Genomic DNA, 16,690 nt, shown 5'->3' with positions numbered 1-16,690 from the left:
GAAAAACGCGATCAATGAGTTCTTCTTTTGATGATACAATTATTGAAAAATTATTCGGTAACGTGATAAACCCATTTTGATCACTTGCCATTTTTCCATCGCCAATCTTCAGCAATTGCTTTGAAAACTCACGTGCTGAAGAATCATTTTGAAGACGCACACGCATATTGGTCGTCAACGAAAGCATTTGTACGTGTGCCCACAAAAATGAACTTTTCAAACATGCATTAATTTCATCAGCTGGTATTGATCTCGAAATAACAAGCAACGTTTGACGAAAATCACCAGATAACAATATTGATGCACCGCCAAACAGCTGTAAACTCCGTCTCAAATCTTGTAATGTTCAATTTAAGGCTTCCAAAGATTTTTTATGGGCCATTGGACATTCGTCCCATAAAATAATGGATGTTTGTTGCAAGACTTTAGCCATTCCAGAACTCTTTGAAATATTGCATGCTGGTGTTTCAATTGCTTGCATGTTCAATGGCAATTTCAAGGCGGAATGTGCTGTGCGGCCGCCATCAAGTAATGTAGCTGCAATTCCGGAAGAAGCAAGTGCCAATGCGATTTTTGTTCCGACCGAATCGTTGCCAGTATTAATGAAATCAAAAATGCTTTTCCAGTGCCGCCAGGTGCATCCAAAAAATACAATCCACCAGTGTTGTCATTGTCAGCTTACATCACTGTGTCATATACATACTTTTGTTGATCATTTAATTGTGGAGTATACGTTTGTACGAACGCACGCAATTCATTACGATCGAATTGCAGTTCGCGTTGCGAATTCTCGTTCAAATAAATCATGCATCAAACGATTTGGTGGATTGCCCTAATTGCCCTAATGCCTTATTTGCAATCGTAAGGCACAAATCTTCGATCATTATCAAGGCTTCATTATACATTTCCAATGTCAGCAGCAATGCAAGATCATTGGAACGATGTCGAAGTCGAATCAAAATGTCTTCAGCCATGAACTCTTTGTATTTATTCCACAATTCCAGTGGATTTGATGGAAAACATGTTGATATTATGATCGCAAATAACATACGAATTTGAATTGGTGGAGAAACAATTGATGCATCACGAAGCGTAGCATCCCAATGCGTATCATCTTACAGCAAATGCAAGTGTTGACATGCTTCACGGTATGTTGCGCACAATTGACCATTAACAGTTCGTAAATGTTGGAATGATTGAGGTCCATGTACATTCACCAACAAAAGTCGCAAGTAAAAACATTCAACATTAGCTGGACTAACTGTATAAATGCGTCCCAAAGCATCTGTTCGAAAAATACCTGGATAACCATCAACAGGTGTGCCTTGTTTGCGACGTTGAAATTTTATTGTTGATGCAAAGTCCTGGAAAATTCATCAGTTTCACATAACTGGAAATGAGCTGTCAGTGTAGTTACTGGTGGCTCTACTACTCTTTGCTCGGCATTTGCCGCAGTGTAATAAACACGTTGGCAGTTTTCAAATGAACTGCCAAATGTACAACAACCGGATGTCTGTCATGAATTGAAAACGATAAAATACGCCATACAGCTTCATTCGTACTAATATAGCGCCCCATTTGGTACTGCAATTTTTCGTCATGATTATTCTCAGGAGCCACTCCAAAAACAGCCATATCGCTGCCCTTATTCACATACTTGCAAATATATTTGATTGATTTTACAGAACTGCAATATTCTACATTGATGTGAGCGTTGAACATTTTTGACAGCATCGGTGAGTACGGAACTATCCACCGGTTATCGATTTCAACATCTTGATTTTTAATTTTAATTACAGTTGATTTACCGTTGTCTTCAGTTGATCGTCGACGATACTGTGGATATCCATCACCTCCTGTAATTTTTTCAGCAATCAATTGCTTTGGAAAATCGGTACGATTAAAAATTCATCGCACTGACTTTTTGTTGATTATTGACCTGTATTGCAAAAATTAATTAGCGAATGAAAATGATTTATAAATCATATTTACCACATTCGCGTAAATTGCGGAATTCCGTCATTCATGTTTCCTTCAATAAAACAATTGCGGGAATTCCCGCGCATTTGAATAGGGCTTTTCTACCGCTGCACATTTTTAGTGTTGGTAAAGTCGTGAGCTACCATCCCTGACAGGCCAACCGCAATTCAAACAAATTTAATTTGGGGAATCCCCGTTCAAAGTTAACGTGCCAGTCATTTATGGTTTGTTGAGGGGAAGTTTCAATAAAACGAAATGCGGGAAATCCCGACAAAAGTGCATAGGAAATACATGTGGTAATGGCGGGAATTCCTAATTTGTTCAGACTATTTAAAAAATTAACCTGCAGAAAAAAGCGAGAATTCCCGCTCTTCAATTTTGTATGGAAAAATTAAGTGATTATTTGGCAGCCACCCGCTAAATTCAAATGAACGCGAACGTGTTAAACAAAATAAAATGTATAATGTACCAGTTGTTGGATTTATCATTGGTATGTTGATGTGATAGCCATCGTCCCCTCTTCAAAACAAAATGGGGTATTGCAATGCATCATAACAGCGATGGAGTTCTGAAATACGTTGTAAATTCTCATTTCTACGATACAAAACAATGTCTCGTGACTGAAACTGTTCGCCAACCACAACAATGGCTACTTCATCAATCGTTGGTGCATTGAATCGTCTGGTGTGCTTCCCAATTGGTGTTTTATCGGCTTTTATTATGATTTTGTGGCCATCGGAGGGCATCCGTTCGAGTGCCACTTTAAACAATTTCACCAATTCATTGTGTTGATGAAAAAATGTTTGCAATTCATTCACGATTGATCTTCTCGTATTCGTCGAAATTGCACAGCGCTTATTTAATTCTCGATTCTCACCATCAATGAAATATATTTGCAAAAATTTATGATCACCATCTGGGAATGGTAACAAAGACCCAGCTCTATGGTATATTTGACCTTGAATCTGTAACGGTCGAAAAATATATATAGATGATAACGGATCTTAATTTCTAAAAACATCGAACACAGGGACGGCACATAAATTAAAAATGATATTGCTAATTCACACGAAGAAATCACCTTAAACGTCGGCATAAATCCATCTTTTATAATATTTGTAGCTCCAAAAGATGTCATTTGAAAGCATAGGTGTATTTTTGAATATTTAAGAGAAATGCTTTGACGTTGGCGAATTACCAAAAACCAATGAATGCAAAGGTTCTGGCGGAAGTTCTAGCACCGGTAATTTGACTTTCCCACCAGCACAACACATGCCAGGCGTTTCGTTTTTAAATTTAAATGCTTTGCCATGTATACATTCTATATTCATCTGGCCAATGTAGGCATACATGCTGTAATCAATGGTGGCATCGTAATTGAAAGCCGCTTCTTCCATTTGACGTATATCATAAACGGACGTACGCCCACGACGGTTTCTTGGTGCTTCACTATTATCCAAGTGAGTTCTCCGTCTGTGTCGTTGTGTTTCCATTTCATTTCGTCGAACACGATCTTCTTCACTTTGTGATCTTCGATTTAACGCTGTAGCATTTGATTGACGTGAACGTCTGCCAACGTCTTGAACGTGACATTCTTTCAGTACAGTGTATGACTAATTGAATGTAAAAGCAATACATTGAAAATTATTTCTAGAAAAAATTATACATTTAATTCAAACTTCAATGTGTGTGCGTGGAAATATGAATTCACATACACTCACACTGGACATAACCTCAATTGTGCAAATAAAGAAAACACTCACCGGAAAATTAGATCAAACTAAAATTGTGAAATTAAGTAACGCTTGGCAATTGAACTATATATATAAAAATGAAGCAATTAAAATACAATTAAAAAAGAAACACATGGTTAACACTCACCAAAAGTATGTTTGTTCAAAATGAGAGCAAGATATAAAAGAACTCAAAGCACATAAGAAAACTGTCAACTGAATTCCAATGACAGAAAATTAATATTCTGCTCGCAATGAGAGCACGATGTAAAATTGATAAATCGTATTGCAAATACTTGATTTTGGTACAGTGTATTTACTCACAAAAAATGTCAAACTCAGGTACGGCTGCACCGATTCCAAACAAACTTTACACAAACCACCTCCTTATAAGTAGGAACGAACTCTAAAATTTTTGTGTCAATCGATTTGGCGGTTCTTGAGTTATAAGATTACCAAGGAAATGTAACTTCTTTTTATATATATAGATATATCTTAAATTACATTCATTTTTTTACTTATATTATAAGCATTACGCTTATTACAACTACTGTTAATTACAATTAACCTACAAAATGAATTAAAAAAAAATTGAAATTTGGAATATATGTATATACATACATACGAATAATTTCTAATATTAAATTACATAGCATTTTAATGACATATGCCAGGAGAATCTTGAAGCTTAAAGGGAGGATTAATGTTCCGCACCCTAATAATATATCATATATATAAGAATATTTTATGTAATTAAATTACTTACCATAAGCACATACTGAGACAATTTAAACGTTAAGCTATTACGAGATCCAGGAGAATCTCGAATCTAAGAGGGGAGGAGTTACATTCCGTACCCAAATAAATACATTGTAAACACACTATAATAATAGAATAATAAACATACATATTAAATATATCCGAATTTCCATATCCACACTTTCCTATACATTCCTATATACATATATTAAACATATCCTACAATCCACATAGCACTTTTTGAACTTACCTACTTTTGGGATGACGCTCACTTTTTTGTAAATCAGTCACTGTGTTCTTAACAGTTAATAAAAGTTATAACGAAAAAGAAAATTCAATTTATTCCGTTTCATTTTATTCAGTACAATTGAGTACTAACACATAAGTCCCGCGTCTACTTCTGCCGGCGGTCGCGTGGTTTTACCGCTGCGTATGCATGCTTGTTGTTGTTTCGTCTGCTTGTCTGATTTCTCCGTATCCGTGGTTATCCCGTTGTATTGTTTGTGTGGCGTGGTTTTACCGCTGCGTATGCATGCTTGTTGTTGTTTCGTCTGCTTGTCTGATTTCTCCGTATCCGTGGTTATCCCGTTGTATTGTTTGTGTAGCGTGGTTTTACCGCTGCGTATGCACGCTTGTTGTTGTTTGCAAGACTGAAGTGGTGAACACAGGAGCGCGACAGACTGCAAACTACATCTGTCAAATATTAAAATACACATGTTCTTATGGACACAGTTATTTTCACAGCTGCACGACTACACGACTGCAGGCCGACAGTTGTCGTTCTCACTAACTTCAATATCCTCCTATTTTTGCCAACGACAGTAGGACGACAGTAGAGTTGACAGTAGAATGGAAGATAGAAAGAGGAGGTAGAGTGGTGATGCCACTCAATATGTAAAATGTAAAATTATTCACAGCTCTAACAAACTTGACGTTATTTTACAAATAAAAGCATAAAATAGCTATATTATAGCTCTATTATATCATTTGTAATAACAATTGATAATTTAAAGCAAAAATATTTACCTATTTACTTATTTTTTGCATAAAAAATTTCATTTTGAACAAAATATTAAAATTTCATTGAAGTGAAAGGAATTAGTATGGCCACAACGAAATTGTGTATATACAAAATGGACACCTGCGTTGTTTTGTGTACATGCCGGCCGTTGTGTTGTTGTTGCTTCTCAAAATGTACATGTAGTAAGATGAACAACGACGTTTTCAGTTCACTGTCGTGCTGCTGCAGTCTGTCGCGCTCTATGTGTTCACCTGACAAGTGCCGTCGCACATGCTTCGCGCCGGCGCAGTGACTTCTATTCGTTCCCATTGTTTACTTGACAATTGTCTTCTGCCGAGTAACAGTCATAAATTTCTAAGTCGTAGTATTCTGTAGTATTTTTAATTAGTTAAGTACTTACAAAATGAACAAAAAAATTGACTTAGGTAATCTGTACCGAAGATTATTTGATGCCTACAGTGCAGCTTATGCTGATAAGAAAAAACAAATTATACAAGACGAGGTTAACATCTTATGGAAAAATTTAAAAAGTGGTGATAATATTGAAGATGAAACGGAAACAAAAATCAAAGAACTGCATATAAAATTTACGAAAAAAAGCGACTCTCTTGAGTTTTTATTTCAAAAAATCCTTCTTCGTCAAAATCATTGGCAGTAGTAAAGCCACAAGAAAGTAAAGTAATTTTAAAATTTATTTTAAAAATAACTAAACTCAATCAGTGTGACATGTATAACTTAGTTAGTTATAAATTAAACGATTACCACATCTTTCTGTGTTTGTTTGCTCGAGGTCTTGTTCTTGGTTAATTTTTATGTATTATATGTTAACTTTTAATTTTAGGAGGTTATCGAAGAGAGTCAATCAAAATAAACTAAAGATGTTATGATTGAATTAAAAGGAGGTCAATCTCTTCAAACAGTTTCTAAACCTACACCGAGTCAACATGCTTCTAAGAATAGAATTATTGTACTTTCATCTGAGCTTAATAGTTTAGTACTTGCACGCGATGCCGGTATAGGAACAGATGATGCTACGAAAAAAATAATGTCATTAAAAAAAGATATTGAAGCAGAAAAGACTTCATTGAAGAGAAAAATTGGTGCAGCGGAACGCCAATAAAAAGCCGTGATTCTAAAAAAGAAAAACTTTTAGAATTGAGTAAATGTAATCCTGAATTAGCAACTGCTTTAAAACTTCGAAATACTGTTGGTCGGCCAAGAGTAGAAGAAAATCAATCTGGTTTGCTTGATGTAATAAAATCAATTGCTGTCTTTGGTGGTGCAGCTGATGATCGACGTCGCACTGAAGTTATAAGATGTTGTAAAACACTAGATGACTTACGAGCTGAACTATCTAAGCAAGGTTATACTATTAGTCGGTCAGAATTATATTTGAGACTTCTTCTCAAGAGAGCTAATACAGAGGAAGATAAAAGACACGTCGTCACTGTTCCAGTCAAGTTGTGTAAGCCAGACTCTACACTGCACCCAAAGCATAAGGATGGAAAATTTTGTACAGCTACTGTACGAAATCTCGAGTTTGTGGCTTCAATTTTAGGTCCAGACCAAGCATTTTTTTTATCAATGGATGATAAGGCACGTGTAGCTTTAGGCATTACAGCAGCAAAAGCTCAAGCGCCAATATTAATGCACATTGCCCCGATGTTCATTGCCAGATCATGATTTTGTCGTCGCTGAAAAACATAAGCTTATTCCATCGGTGTATGCGGGAATTCTAATTAAAAAAGATGGTGAAGGATCACCTGAAGCTGTAACATAATCGGGGCCTGCATACATATGTAGCTATTCGTAGTGGAAAACATTCATCTTCCAATGCAGAGACTCCTGCCACTGACCACCGGTTTTTATTTTTACATGCGATGGTGGGCCGGATGAAAATCCACGGTACGAGCGGGTTATAGTTTCAGCTTTACAACATTTTAAAGATTTTCATTTAGATGCAATTTATATAGCTACAAATGCCCCAGGAAGGAGTGCATTTAACAGAGTTGAACGACGCATGGCACCTCTCAGTCGCGAACTTACTGGTGTACTATTAAAACATGATGCTTTTGGGTCACATCTTGATTCAATTAATCGAACTACTGACTTAGATCTAGAAAAACGAAACTTTGAAATTGCGAGAAGAGTGTTGGCTGAGATTTGGAGCAAGTTAGTCATTGATAATTTTCCAGTCGTTGCTGAATATGTTGCACCAACTGTTACTGGACTGGATATTGAACAGGCTATGATGTTGAAAAATAATGCTACTTGGTAGGCTAAACATGTACGTGAGTCATAATAATTTTTACAAATAGTTAAATGTGAAACTATTGCATGTTGAGGTGTAAGAAGTTCTAGTCTTTGGAAATTATTAAAAGAAGGATTTTTACCACCACCTGTGTTAATTAAACAGACATCAGAAGGTTATGGAGTCACAGGGAGTGATGACAACGACGCTAAGTTTGCTTTATTGTTACTTCAGATATTATTAAATCTCCAAGCATCATTCCATCTGAAACAAGTTCCATATGATAGTTATTTCCCTAGAGTCGAGTCATACTTATTTAAAAGATCGTGTAGTATATGTGGCCTATATTTTTCTTCATATAATGCCACCAATCAACGCAAACAATCACATAAAAAACAAGAGCTGTTACCTATCGCGAAAATTCGTCCTCAACGAATTGCGGCTAGACGTGCCCGAGAGATTCTCTGTTTAATAAATGATGACGATGCTTTATGGATGGAAGAAGACGATGTTGATACGAATGACGTTCCTGACATTCAAATCCAGAACGAAAATGAAGTGCCTAATTTACCAGTAACAAATGGTATAAAGGAGTGGGTCAAAAGTCCATGGACACAAGATGATTAAGTTTTGTATTTTTAATTAGCAATCAAGTATCCATTATTTCTTGACTAGTCATTCGTTGTCTCTGTACTTTAATATTTAACTAAATGTTGATTATATTAAAGATTATTCAATCAATATAAGAATAAATGGAATAACCTTTTTATTTTATTTTATGATAAGTCCATAAAATTGGAAAATGGGCGACGTCACGTCAGGGGGAGGGGTTGAGTTAAAAATGTTACAACTTTTGACAAGGACGGGGGGAGGGGTTAAAAAGTCCTTAAATTCGTGTGACGTAATTTATGGATGGCCTCTAAGATCTATTGAAGAATGGCTAGCCAACTGTCGTATAAATATGAATGAACAGAAGTGTAAGCACGTACGTTTTCGCTAAGACCAAAAATGTGTCCGGCAGTAAAAATGAACAATATTTCAGTACCCTAGGCGAATGAAGTAACTTATCTTGATATTCACCTAGATAGAAGACTTACGTGGAGAAAACATATATCTAGTTAAATAACTTGCATGAAGATAAGAGCTGCAAATTTAAATTGGCTTTTAAATAAAAACTCCAAACTTAGCCTAAACAACATAGATGGATGTATGGCATACAACTGTGGGGTACGACGTATGCAACTAATGTTGATATAATACAAAGGCTTAGAACAATTACATGTTCACCGTGGTACATGCGTAATGAAAATATCCATAAAGATCTTGATATTCCTATGGTAAAGAAAGAAGGAGAAGATAGCACAATTAAATTTAGATGTAAACTCCGAGACATTCCTGCGATCAAACACGCCTTAAAAGAAGAGCCCGCGTACTAAGGAGCAACGTATCACCAAAACAGCTCAATCACTTGCTTGAGCTTGTCTAGTTTGTAAATAGATTTAAGATTTCATAACTTATTGTTAGACTTTTAAAACAAGATTTTACAAAAAAAAAATGTGAAGTGAATAGTCTTAGAAGCATAAAGCTCAAAATTTAAAACAAATAAATTGTACACCATGGCGAGTTTGCAAAAACTTCGGCTTTGTTCGTCAGAGGCAGAGAATAAACCGAAAAGAATGCATAACGGCTCTACACAAATTCATTTTCGAAACAGAAGGAGATAAACTGAACAGAAAATGGTTACGGGAATGTACTGGATTTAAATTAGACGAAAACGGCATAGAAACAATTTGAGAGCTGCCGATTTGTTGTCAATCTGTAACGTATTAGGTTTGACATGCGATGTAAGTAATTTGAAACTGCACCATGGCGAGTTTGCAAAAACTTCGGCTTTGTTCGTCAGAGGCAGAGAATAAACCGAAAAGAATGCATAACGGCTCTACACAAATTCATTTTCGAAACAGAAGGAGATAAACTGAACAGAAAATGGTTACGGGAATGTACTGGATTTAAATTAGACGAAAACGGCATAGAAACAATTTGAGAGCTGCCGATTTGTTGTCAATCTGTAACGTATTAGGTTTGACATGCGGTGTAAGTAATTTGAAACTGCACCATGGCGAGTGCACTTCGGCTTTGTTCGTCAGAGGCAGAGAATAAACCGAAAAGAATGCATAACGGCTCTACACAAATTCATTTTCGAAACAGAAGGAGAACAGAAAACGGTTACGGGAATGTACTGGATTTGAATTGGACGAAAACGGCATAGAAAACAATTTGAGAGCTGCCGATTTGTTGTCAATCTGTAACGTATTAGGTTTGACATGCAGTGTAAATAATTTGAAACTGCACATATTTCGAAATTTGCAAAACGAATGTGACGACAAAGATGCCGAAGGTGCCGAAGACAATGACAACGAAGAGGATGGTAATGATATTCGCAGTTTTGACGACGCTGGCGCAAGTAGCACCACATTTGAATGTCTAAAACAGCGAAAACAAAGGAGAAATGCTGAAAGCGAACGCATTGCAAGAAATATGACGGTCAAAAACGAGGATAAACCTAAAATTTTCAGAAGAGGAAAAATCGTTTTCTGAACCGCCACAAATGTCTCGTTTTTCAACGAACTCTCGTGACATAGAAGACTCTATTCGTTGGTTTGATGGTAGCGACAAAATCGATATAGAAGTTTGGTTAAGCGAATTCGAAAAACTTCTTTTTTACTGGAGTGGGACGAATTTCAAAAAAAACGTAGAAAACAATGCATTTAAACAGTACGCGATCGATGGCATAAGTGACTTAAACATAAATAAAACAGTATTGTATGGTGCATTATATTTTAAACAATCCGGAAATATAGCAAAGAAAGTATGGAAGTGAAACTATTCGAAAATTTAAAATTTCAAAATATCTATATAAATAAAAATGAATTGTTGTTCGTTAGTCTGATTAAAACTCGAGAACGGCTGGGCCGATTGAGCTGATTTTGGTTTTAAATGTTTGTCGTAGTCCAGGGTAGGTCTAAACGGTGAGCAAATAAGGAAAAATTGCGAGTAAGATAGAGTAAGACGACAATTCCATTTTCCCATATAAAAGTTGACTCTAATATATGTATAAAACTAAGCCGGGTTTTCTTTCCTGACGCTATAACTCCAGATCGCATAAACTGCTTTCCACGGTTTTGCATTCGTTAGAAAGGCCTCGGCGTCCGTGAAGTTTATAGTAAAGAAAATTCAGGAAAAATTTCAACAGAAAAGAGGGAAAATAGATAAACAAAAAAAATGTGTTGGTAAGCACATAACTCAACAACGCCATAACCAATTTGGCCAATTCTTTTTTCTAAATGTTTGTAGAGGTTGACGGATGGTTTTTACGGCAAGAAAATTTCGAATAATTGCCGGAAAACCCGTAAAAACAGCCCTTTTCGTTTTCCCATACAAACGAATGAATGATTGTTTGTTAGTAACGCTAAGAGAACGGCTATAGCAATCTTGAAGAAATTTGCAGAGGTTGTGGATCGGGGAAGGTTTGGAAATAAAAATACCTTATGCTTTTCATGAGGAAAAGCCTGAAAATTGGAAAATTCCAAAAAGTAACATTTTTCCATACAAATTTTTTTTTCAATTTTTGTTTTTTTTGTTTTTCAATATTTTGATTTGTCAAATATTTGAATCATTCAATTTCGGTCGCATGCTTTTTTATTCCGGCTATTCAAAAGGAAAATTATTGAAAATTATTCAGTGAAAACTGTATGTTTCACATAAAGTGATCAATTACAGATTGAAATTTCTTACGAAGCCACGAAGAGGTCGCGCTGATATCGGTCGGCGTTCTTTTTGCCATCAACGTATGGCAGCCCAAGACACATGAACGACTACTCCCAGGATGCGATGACATACATGTGGAATTATGGAACGCGGTCAATAAGCATGCGATCGTCACGATGTCACAGCACGACTTTTCAAACAACAGCAGCGATGTTTGATGGACTTTATCTTGAAGCAACATATGGTACATATATATGGTGCTGTTAGATGCTAAATGTATTCTGTTGAGTAGCAAAAAAAAAGTTAGCCGCACGCACACTTTCTTCTTTGGATGGTGGATGGTGGTTACACCAGATCAAACTGATGAACTCATTTCTGCGGAAATTCCTGATGCAGAGAAAGATACAGTATTATACCAAGTGGTGAAAACCAATATGGTTCATAGACCTTGCGGACACCACAATCCCACTTCGGGTTGTATGTCTGACAGTATATGCACGAAACACTATCCAAGTGCTTTTCTTTCGGAAACTCAAACTAGAAATGATTGATATCCACTGTATAGGCGTCGCTCACCAGACGACAATGGCAGAACATTCAGCATTCAATTTAGAAGAATGAATATTGAAGTTGACAACACATGGATCGTATCATATTCGCCATTATTGTGTAATTCACATTTAAAACTCATATCAATGATTAATATTGCAGTTTGGTGAAATCGATAAAATACGTTTGTAATTACGTCACCAAAGGAAGCAACGTGGCGGTTATTGGTCTTGAACGATACGGTCGATATGTGAACTGCAATAAAGCGCTTTGTATGATATTTACTTTTGCAATTCATGAACGTTTTCCGACCGTTGTGCGTCTCGCAGTTAATTTGGAGAGTGTATTTCACAATTACAATTGCTGGAACATTTTAATCACTGGAATAAAAATGAAGTTCGCACACTTTTTGCTATAAACATTTCGAAAAATCAGCCTTCAAATCCGCGTCAATTATGGGATACGAACAAAAATGACAATGCCAAAAACATTTTACAACGTTTTCGCTAAGAAATGGAAATGGATCACTTCCGGTAGTTCGATATCAGTTCCATCTGTCGTTTATCAATTCACGAAAGATGAACTCATCACGAATGTTCGGATATTGGCCAAATTATTGTAACTACGATTCCTTAAATGCACGCGCAATGTTAGCTGCCAAATACCGATGTTGTTGGCTTAAACTGGAAGATTCAAAGTAAAATTCCGGGAGACTTGCGCTCATACAAATCGATCGATCGTCTTGACAAGGAAGACGACGCCGTGAATTATACAGTGGAATTTCTAAATTCTTTGGAGAGGCTTGGTATCCCACCGCATCATTTGCGTCTCGAAGTTGGATCTGTCGTTATTATCTTTCGCAATCTGCGCTAGCAAATACAAGGGGGCAGAATGCTTGATTCTACGAATTCCTTTGAGTTCTAACGATTTGCCATTTCAATTCAAACGTATTCCGTTTTGAGTAACAATTGCATTCGAAATGACAATCAACAGGACACAAGGATAGTCGCATAATGTGTGGCATAAATTTGGAAATGCAATTTTTTTCACGCGGTAAGATATACTTGGCGTGCTCACAAGTTGGAAAACCATCTTTTCTGTACATCGGAACAAAAACCAAAAAATGTCAAAACACATAATTTCACGCAGGACAACGGCTGCGGGGTCAAAGAGCACTTCAATGAAACGCGTAATTTGCGGACACGTATAACGCTTCGATTCAGTATTTACTTTGGATTCACTTTCATTTACTTAGAGAAGTTCAGCTAAATAATAATTAATTTTTGTAATCGAAGTGAATTCATTACTGTTGTGAAATTAAATATAATTTTTCATTTTCAAATATAAAACAAAAAAAAATTTTATCTTTTAATCACCAAACGAAATGTTACATAAAACGAAGCAATTTGGTGGCGAAACGGAGTTCGCCGGGTTTTCTAGTTATATATAAAAATGAAACGCCTTTTTTATATATGGGCACATTACGCCCGAACCACAACACGGAAAGACCTGAAAAGTTGCACGAATATTCCTTTAGTCCTGGAGATGGTCCTAACTGCGGCCTTTTTTGCAAAATCACCCTCGATTTCGCAATTTATGTCTATTTATAACACAAGAATGGCTGCACCGATTTGGTTAAAAATTGGTGATGAGGTAGCTTGAAATCTCGGGACGGGCATAGGCTACTCTCTATCGTTTTATGTTAAAAGTCAAAACAATTCATAAACAAAAAAATATTTTTTAAAGCATAAGTATGTGTTTAAAATTCATATAAGAATTATTTGAACACTTTTTTAGTTCAAAAATACGAAATAAAATCACTCAGCTACGCGCAGGGTACAGCGGCTTTTGTTTACGTACACATATCTTCTTCTTCTTTACCAGCGTAGACACCGCTTACGCGATTATAGCCGAGTTACCAACAGCGCGCCAGTCGTTCCTTCTTTTCGCTACGTGGCGTCAATTGGATATTCCAAGCGAAGCCAGGTCCTTCTCAACTTTGTCCTTCCAACGAAGTGGAGGTCTTCCTCTGCTTCCCTCGGCAGGTACTGCGTCGAATACTTTCAGAGCTGGAGTATTTTCGTCCATCCGGACAACATGACCTAGCCAGCGTAGCCGCTGTCTTTTAATTCGCTGAATTATGTCAATGTCGTCGTATATCTCGTACAGCTCATCGTATCATCGAATGCGATATTCGCCGTGGCTAACGCGCCAAGGACCATAAATCTTTTGCAGAACATTTCTTTCGAAAACTCTCAACGTCGACTCATCAGTTGATGTCAATGTCCAAGCCTCTGCACCATATAGCAGGACGGGAATTAAGAGCGACTTATAGAGTTTGGCTTTTATTCGTCGAGAGAGGACTTTACTTTTCAATTGCCGACTCAGTCCGAAGTAGCACCTTTTGGCAAGAGTTATCCTGCGTTGGATTTCACGCTGACATTGTTGGTGGTGTTTATGCTGGTTTCCTAATATACGAAAATATCTACAACTTCAAAGTTATGACTGACAACAGTGACGTGAGAGCCAAGTCGGGAGTGCGACGATTGTTTGCTTGATGACAGGAGATATTTCGTCTGGCCCTCGTTCACTGCCAGACCCATTTGCTTTGCTTCCATGTCCAGTCTGGAGAAAGCAGAGCTAAATGCGCGAGTGTTGAGGCCGTTGATATCAGCTGTAGTAAACTCTTATACAAGATTGTACCTGTTCTATTAAGTTCTGCCGCTCGAATTATTTTTTCCAGCAGCGGATTGAAGAAGTCGCACGATAGGGAGTCGCCTTGTCCGAAACCTCGTTTGGTATCGAACGGCTCGGAGAGGTCCTTCCCGACCCTGACGGAGCTTTTCGTGTTGCTCAACGTCAGTTTACATAATCGTATTAGTTTTGCGGGGATACCAAATTCAAACTTCGCGGCATAAAGGTAGCTCCTTTTCGTGCTGTGGAAAGCAGCTTTGAAATCGACGAAGAGGTGATGTGTGTCGATTCTCCTTTCACGAGTCTTTTCCAAGATTTGGCGCATGTTGAATATCTGGGCGGTTGTTGATTTGCCAGGTCTAAGGCCACACTGATAAGGTTCAATCAGTTGGTTGACGGTGGGCTTTAACCTTTCACACAATACGCTCGATAGAACCTTATAAGCGATGTTGAGGAGGCTTATCCCACGGTAGTTGGCGCAGATTGTGGGGTCACCCTTTTTTAGGATTGGGCAAAGCACACTTAAATTCCAATCGTTGGGCATGCTTTCGTCCTACCATATTTTACAAAGAAGCTGATGCATGCTTCTTATCAGTTTTTCGCCGCCGTGTTTGAATAGCTCGGCCGGTAATCCATCGGCCCCCGCCGCTTTGTTGTTCTTCAGATGGGTAATTGCTATTCGAACTTCTTCATGGTCGGGCAATGGAACGTCTGCTCCATCGTCATCGATTGGGGAATCGGGTTTGCCTGCTCCTGGTGTTGTATGTTCACTGCCGTTCAGCAGGCTGGAGAAGTGTTCCTCCATAACTTAAGTGTGCTCTGGGCATCGGTGACTAGATCACCTTTGGGGGTTCTACAAGAATATGGTCCGGTCTTGAAACCATCTGTAAGCCGCCGCATTTTTTCATAGAATTTTCGAGCATTACCCCTGTCGGCCAGCTTATCAAGATCTTCGTACTTTCTTTTTCTGTCTGCAAATGCGTCTCACTTCCCCCTTCAACTCTCGATATCTATCCCATCCCGCACGTGTTGTGGTCGACCGTAACGTTGCGAGGTAGGCAGTCTGTTTTCTCTCCGCTGCGACACGACACTCCTCGTCGTACCAGCTGTTCTTTTGCACTTACCGAAAACCAATGGCTTCGGTTGCAGCTGTACGTAAGGAATTTGAAATGCCGTCCCGCAGTTCCCTTATACCGAGTTGTTGACGAGTGCTCTCAGAGAGCAGGAGTGCAAGTCCAATAGAAAATCGTTCGGCTGTCTGTTGTGATTGCAGCTTCTCGACGTCGAACCTTCGTTATGTTTGTTGCGCTTTTTGCTGCACAGATGCGGGTGCGAATCTTAGCTGCAACAAGATAGTGGTCCGAGTCGATGTTAGGACCTCGGAGCGCACGCACATCTAAAACACTAAAGACGTGTCTTCCGTCTATCACAACATGATCGATCTGGTTGTTGGCTTTTCGATCCTGAGACAACCATGTAGCTTAATGTATTTTCTTGTGCTGGAAACTAGTACCACAGATAACCATATTTCGGGCCCCGGCGAAGTCGATCAGCCTCAACCCATTTGACGATGTTTCGTCGCGGAGGCTGAATTTATCGACCGTAGTGCCCACCCTGGCGTTAAAGTCGCCAAGCACGATTTTGACATCGTGGAGGGGGCAGCCTTCATAAGTGCGCTCCAAGCGCTCATAGAAGGCATCTTTGGTCACATCGTCCTTCTCTTCCGTAGGAGCGTGGGCGCAAATGAGCGATATGTTGAAGAACTTCGCTTTCATGCGGATTGTGGCTAGACGTTCATTCACCGGAGTGAATGATAGAACTCGGCGACGGAGTTCCTCTCCCACCACGAATCGCACACCAAATTTGCGCTCTTTTATATGGCCACTGTAGTAAATGCCAGAAGGATCTACTTGTCTCAGTCCTTGTCCCGTCCAT

Source organism: Bactrocera tryoni, unplaced genomic scaffold (genome assembly GCF_016617805.1).
Source record: "Bactrocera tryoni isolate S06 unplaced genomic scaffold, CSIRO_BtryS06_freeze2 scaffold_11, whole genome shotgun sequence".
NCBI classification, from domain to species: Eukaryota; Metazoa; Arthropoda; class Insecta; order Diptera; family Tephritidae; genus Bactrocera; species Bactrocera tryoni.
The sequence above is the reverse complement of the archived record's forward strand: the minus strand, read 5'-3'. Positions refer to the sequence as shown.